Source organism: Littorina saxatilis, linkage group LG6 (assembly GCF_037325665.1).
Source record: "Littorina saxatilis isolate snail1 linkage group LG6, US_GU_Lsax_2.0, whole genome shotgun sequence".
Classification (NCBI taxonomy): domain Eukaryota; kingdom Metazoa; phylum Mollusca; class Gastropoda; order Littorinimorpha; family Littorinidae; genus Littorina; species Littorina saxatilis.
The window spans coordinates 56082890-56089880 of NC_090250.1; positions in this window are offsets into that span (position 1 = coordinate 56082890).

The following is a 6991-nucleotide window of genomic DNA, read 5'->3' on the forward strand; positions in this document are numbered from 1 at the left end:
TCAAACCTTTTCACTTTTCTTCTTTGTTTCACTTGTTTATTCTCAGAGCCGATTTCGCCAAATACCGTACTTTCGTTTGTCTGGTTGTTTTGATTGATTGAAAAGATCCGATTATATTTTTTTTGACAGCGGTTAATATAGTGACGTAATCATGTGCCAAAATACTGGATCGGCTTCAGGATGGGCTTGTGAAGAAAAGTAGTCTAGGAATTTTTCTCGTCGTATTTTTTTCCCACTGACCGTACTGAGCGTATTCTCGACAATCATGCGTACAAAATACGGCGAAATCGTATGGGTTCCCAGGTCTGCTCATGCAATCATGAATCCGCTAAGAACAAATAAATTGTGTTGGCTTTGATAATTACGCCACAGTAATTATTAGTTTGGAAGTTACACACCTTTCGCGCTCGAAACCTGGTTGACTACGGACTGCAGAATGCTGCCGTAACACACAATAACAATAACAATAACAGCACTTTATTGTCCATTAAAATATTACATAAAAATGGCGACTTTTCTGCCGTAACACTTCCCGGCCCGGCGTGAGGTTTGGTAAAGTTACTTTTCTCGCACTTGTGCAGTCAGTTGTACTCGCTCTTATTAATATTTCTCTGTGTAAATTAACCCCCAAAATTAATGCATGTAGCTTCATTCTCTCAGCCCGAAGGCACACTCAGTTCCCGCCAAAACAGGCAGATTGGCTCACCATTTCAGTTCCCGCCAAAACAGGCAGATTGGCTCACCATTTCAGATCTGGCAAGGCTTTTACATGGGATAAGACCATCTTTCCATTTGGTCACATACCAAAAATCAACACCCTGAATGCTTGCTGTAATGAGTTTGAATTTGATTTTTCTTTAAAAGCCACAATTTTACGAAATTCATTAAAAAATTAAACAAGTCGCGTAAGGCGAAAATACAACATTTAGTCAAGCTGTCGAACTCACAGAATGAAACTGAACGCAATGCAATTCTTCAGCAAGACCGTAATACTCGTAGGCTCGTAGCATCGTCAGTCCACCGCTCGTGGCAAAGGCAGTGAAATTGACAAGAAGAGCGGGGTAGTAGTTGCGCTGAGAAGGATAGCACGCTTTTCTGTACCTCTCTTCGTTTTAACTTTCTGAGCGTGTTTTTAATCCAAACATATCATATCTATATGTTTTTTGGAATCAGGAACCGACAAGGAATAAGATGAAAGTGTTTTTAAATTGATTTCGAAAATTTAATTTTGATCATAATTTTTATATTTTTAATTTTCAGAGCTTGTTTTTAATCCAAATATAACATAATTATATGTTTTTGGAATCAGAAAATGATGAAGAATAAGATTAACGTAAATTTGGATCGTTTTATAAAAAAAATTTTTTTTTCACAATTTTCAGATTTTTAATGACCAAAGTCATTAATCAATTTTTAAGCCACCAAGCTGAAATGCAATACCGAAGTCCGGCCTTTGTCGAAGATTGCTTGGCCAAAATTTCAATCAATTTAATTGAAAAATGAGGGTGTGACAGTGCCGCCTCAACTTTTACAAAAAGCCGGATATGACGTCATTACAGACATTTATCGAAAAAAAGAAAAAAACGTCCGGGGGATATCATTCCCAGGAACTCTTATGTAAAATTTCATAAAGATTGGTCCAGTAGTTTAGTCTGAATCGGTCTACACACACACACGCACAGACACACAGACACAGACACACACACACACACACATACACCACACCCTCGTCTCGATTCCCCCCCTACGTTAAAACATTTAGTCAAGTTAAACATTTAGTCAAAACTTGACTAAATGTAAACAAGTCGCGTAAGGCGAAATTACTACATTTAGTCAAGCTGTGGAACTCACAGAATGAAACTGAACGCACTGCATTTTTTCACAATGACCGTAGTCCGCCGCTAGTGCAAAAGGCAGTGAAAGTGACGAGCCTGTTCAGCGCTGTAGCGGTTGCGCTGCGCTGCATAGCACGCTTTACTGTACCTCTCTTCGTTTTAACTTTCTGGGCGTGTTTTTAATCCAAACATATCATATCTATATGTTTTTGGAATCAGGAACCGACAAGGAATAAGATGAAATTGTTTTTAAAACGATTTCAGAAATTTAATTTTAATCATAATTTTTGGCTCACGTAAGTGTAGCCTATGCGATGCTAACTTTTGTCTGTCTGTGCGTATGTATGTATGTGGTAGAAACTTTAACATTTGAAGACGTCACATTACATTGACGTCACATTATGACGTAAGAGGGTTAGACGTCACGCGAAGGAATTACTGAAAGTCTCGGTCATTGATATTTTGAGCGGGCCGAGACTAGTTGGCAGTCGTGTCCCTGTAAGTAGGCTACATGCAGACAGACAGATCTAGATCTAGTATCTTGCTTTCTTGCACAGTTTCACCTATGCTCTTTCTGTGTGTGTGTGTGTGTGTGTGTGTGTGTGTGTGTGTGTGTGTGTGTGTGTATGTGTGACGGAGTGATTGAGTTTGTGTTACTGTTTGTCGATTTCTTACGTGAGCCTTGAAGGCTTCGCCTCTTGTTATATTTTTTAATTTTCAGAGCTTGTTTTTAATTCGAATATAACATATCTATATGTTTTTGGAATCAGAACATGATAAAGAATAAAATAAAAGTAATTTTGGATCGTTTTATAAAAAAATAATTTTAATTACAATTTTCAGATTTTTAATGACCAAAGTCATTAATTAATTTTTAAGCCTTCATGCTGAAATGCAATACCGAAGTCCGGCCTTCGTCGAAGATTGCTTGGCCAAAATTTCAATCAATTTGATTGAAAAATGAGGGTGTGACAGTGCCGCCTCAACTTTTACAAAAAGCCGGATAGGACGTCATAAAAGACATTTATCGAAAAAAAGAAAAAAACGTCTGGGGATATCATACCCAGGAACTCTCACGTAAAATTTCATAAAGATCGGTCCAGAAGTTTACTCTGAATCGCTCTGCACACACACACGCACAGACACAGACACAGACACATACACACACACACATACACCACGACCCTCGTCTCGATTCCCCCTCTACGTTAAAACATTTAGTCAAAACTTGACTAAATGTAAAAAAAACACGAGTCAAGGCCGGGATGGTCCTACCCCATGTAAAAGTTTGGCCAGGTCTGAGACCGTGATCAGAACTGTTTACTGTCACTTTATCCGGGACTGGGTGGCCGAGTGACTGGGTGGCCGAGTGGTAACGCACTGGGTGGCCGAGTGGTAACGCACTGGGTGGCCGAGTGGTAACGCACTTGCGTTCGGAAGCGAGAGGTTGCGAGTTCGACCCTGGGTCAGGGCGTTAGCAATTTTCTCCCCCTTTTCCTAACCTAGGTGGTGGGTTCAAGTCCAGCTAGTCTTTCGGATGAGACGAAAAACCGAGGTCCCTTCGTGTACACTACATTGGGGTGTGCACGTTAAAGATCCCACGATTGACAAATTGGTCTTTCCTGGCAAAATTGTATATGCAAAGATAAAAAAAATGTCCACCAAAATACCCGTGTGACTTGGAATAATAAAAAACGCTGGCGCTGGACCCGAGTACTCTTTAGACTGGCTCGCTCCCCCAGTATGAAAGTTTTTGTCTTGTGCACGTGGATTAAAAAAAAAAAAATAAAATTATTTTACACAATTAAAAAAATTATTAGAGTAAAATAAAACATTAACAAGTCGCGTAAGGCGAAAATACAATATTTAGTCAAGTAGCTGTCGAACTCACAGAATGAAACTGAACGCAACGCAACGCAGCAAGACCGTATACTCGTAGCATCGTCACTCCACCGCCCGTGGCAAAGGCAGTGTCCGTGGAATTGACAAGAAGAGCGGGGTATTCGTTGCGCTGAGAAGGATAGCACGCTTTTCTGTACCTCTCTTCGTTTTAACTTTCTGAGCGTGTTTTTAATCCAAACATATCATATCTATATATTTTTGGAATCAGGAACCAACAAGGAATAAGATGAAAGTGTTTTTAAATTGATTTCGAACAAAAATTTTGATAATAATTTTTATATATTTAATTTTCAGAGCTTGTTTGTAATCCGAATATAACATATTTATATGTTTTGTGAATCAGCAAATGATGGAGAATAAGATAAACGTAAATTTGGATCCTTTTATAAATTTTTATTTTTTTTTTACAATTTTCAGATTTTTAATGACCAAAGTCATTAATTAATTTTTAAGCCACCAAGCTGAAATGCAATACCGAAGTGACAATTTAAAACTGTCTAAAGAACTGGTTCTTCTTGGAGTTGCGAACAATGTTGTCACCGATAAAGCTTTTGATGTGTTAGTAATCTGTGCCAAACACCATGTATATATTTCCAAAATGAACAAAAAGACCCCTCATTTTCAGACGTTTTGTAGAAATTTTAAGCAAAGATTTATTTGTGAAAAGTATAACGCAGTTGTAAATAATACAGTAGATAAATTTTACAAGGATTGGCGCCTGTATATGCATGTTTTGATGTAACCCTTTTTTTTTTTTTTTTTTTTTTCCAAAACCTTTTGATACTGCGACCACTAAGCTCTGAACAACCCCCCCCCCCCCCACCCCCACCCATCCTCCCACCCCATGTATGTTGTAATTGTTCAAGTGTTTTTCGGTTATATGGATCTGTCCTTTTGGTTAAGTGATGTCCTGTAATGTACAGAATTATATGTATGTAAAAAAAATTTTAAAAAAAATTCACCAAAAGAGAATAAAAAAAAATTTAAAAATAAAAAAAATAAAAAAATACCGAAGTCCGGGCTTCGTCGAAGATTACTTGACCAAAATTTCAACCAATTTGGTTGAAAAATGAGGGCGTGACAGTGCCGCCTCAACTTTCACGAAAAGCCGGATATGACGTCATCAAAGACATTTATCAAAAAAATGAAAAAAACGTTCGGGGATTTCATACCCAGGAACTCTCATGTCAAATTTCATAAAGATCGGTCCAGTAGTTTAGTCTGAATCGCTCTACACACACACACAGACAGACAGACAGACAGACAGACACACGCACATACACCACGACCCTCGTTTCGATTCCCCCTCGATGTTAAAATATTTAGTCAAAACTTGACTAAATATAAAAAGTTCATAATAAACAATAGTAAACAAGAATTTAAAAATAAAATAAAATAAAATAAACCACCCATGCCGGGAATCGAACCCGGATCACTTTGGCCATAGGCGGACGTGCTTTCGTCTTGTGCACGTGGATTTAAAAAAATAAAAAAATAAAAAAATAATTTATTTTACACAATTAAAAAAATTATTAGAGTAAAATAAAACATTAAAACGTTCATAATAAACAATAGTAAACAAGAATTTAAAAAAAAAATTATTTATTTATTTTACACAATTAAAAAAATTATTAGAGTGAAATAAAACATTAAAACGTTCATAATAAACAATAGTAAACAAGAATTAAAAAAAAATATATATATATATATAGACGCCCATGCCGGGAATCGATCCCCGATCACTTTGGCGATAGGCGGACGTGATTCGCACCAGCTAGCTGGCTGTTCCATTAGCTGCACGGCAGTTGTACTCCCACCGCCAAACCTCCCCCGTTAAGAGTCGTTTTTGAGGAATATTTCGCATTTAGGTCCCAGGTAACATTATGAAGTTTTAATACGATCAATCGGACCTATTATCAAGTTAGTGTATCAACTTTTGAAAGAACTGCGCCCAGTAGTTTCCCAGCAATAAGCTGTTAAGTCGAGACAGACAGACAGACACACTGACACACACACAGACAGACACACAATAATATTAAAGTCTGCTGGACCCTCCTACTGCGTACTCGGGGATAGGCCGTGACAAGTAGGATATGCGCCGAAATGGCTGCGATCTGCTGGTCGATGTGAATGCGTGATGTATTGTGTAAAAAATTCCATCTCACACGGCATAAATAGATCCCTGCGCCTTGAGTCCGAGTCTGGAGATACGCGCGCGATATAAGACTTCATATATAAATAATAACATGGAAAGGAGTAGGGCCTAAGCTTATGCTTTACAACTGTCACGAAATACCCCAACTGCGGCATCTGAAAATATGCGTCGTCAGCTCAAAAAGTAAAAAAAGAAAGCAAACCAAATGACAGGAGAACAACAAATGTATGAATTCAGAAAAGACCGAACAGTAAATCAACTTTGCAAACGTTTATCAAATAAACCCGGTCCCAACGGAGAGACGGAGAGAAGAGCACAACAGTCCTAAAATTTCAAATGCGGAGTACGCGAAATAAAGGCGTATATTTGTGCGGTGTCATGCGTCACGTGACTGGCATGACTTTCCAAAATTAAACATTACCGCAGCAAACACAATGTGCGTGTCATAACATAAGGGACAAAGGTTAAAACTTGTCTACCAACACTGGCAATGAAGCGAGATTATCAATGCGCACAATATATCTATTATTTACCCTGTTAAGCTTACTGGAGTATGCAGATGACATGCAAAATGGTATGTAAATGACACTCCAGCTGATTCTATAATCAGCAATTTAATACTATAGTAATATGATTTAAATACGGCTCTTAGCAAACACAGCCAATTAGATCGAACTGCATATCGTAGATACTGCCCCTGCAAAAAATGAAAAATCAATGATAAAAGCAAGCGGATTTTTATAAACTCAGTGTTGAAACTGAGAAGCGTTCTGGAGCCATGCACCTGTCGTATAACTCGGGTATGATCAGAACAGACTGAAATTATAACATCTCTGGTGGGACAAGGCCTCTGTAACCTGTTGAAGAACAGTATCAGTCGTACCCCTCCCGCAACACACACACGCATTATATGCAAGAAGAAATTTTACAGAAGTTGGTTCTCCTGGCAAGAGGGCCCGGTAGTAGCCTATATCTCGCACACACACGTTTGCAAAGTTGATTTACTGTTCGGTCTTTTCTGAATTCATACATTTGTTGTTCTCCTGTCATGTCATTTGGTTTGCTTTCTTTTTTTACTTTTTGAGCTGGAGTGTTTCTT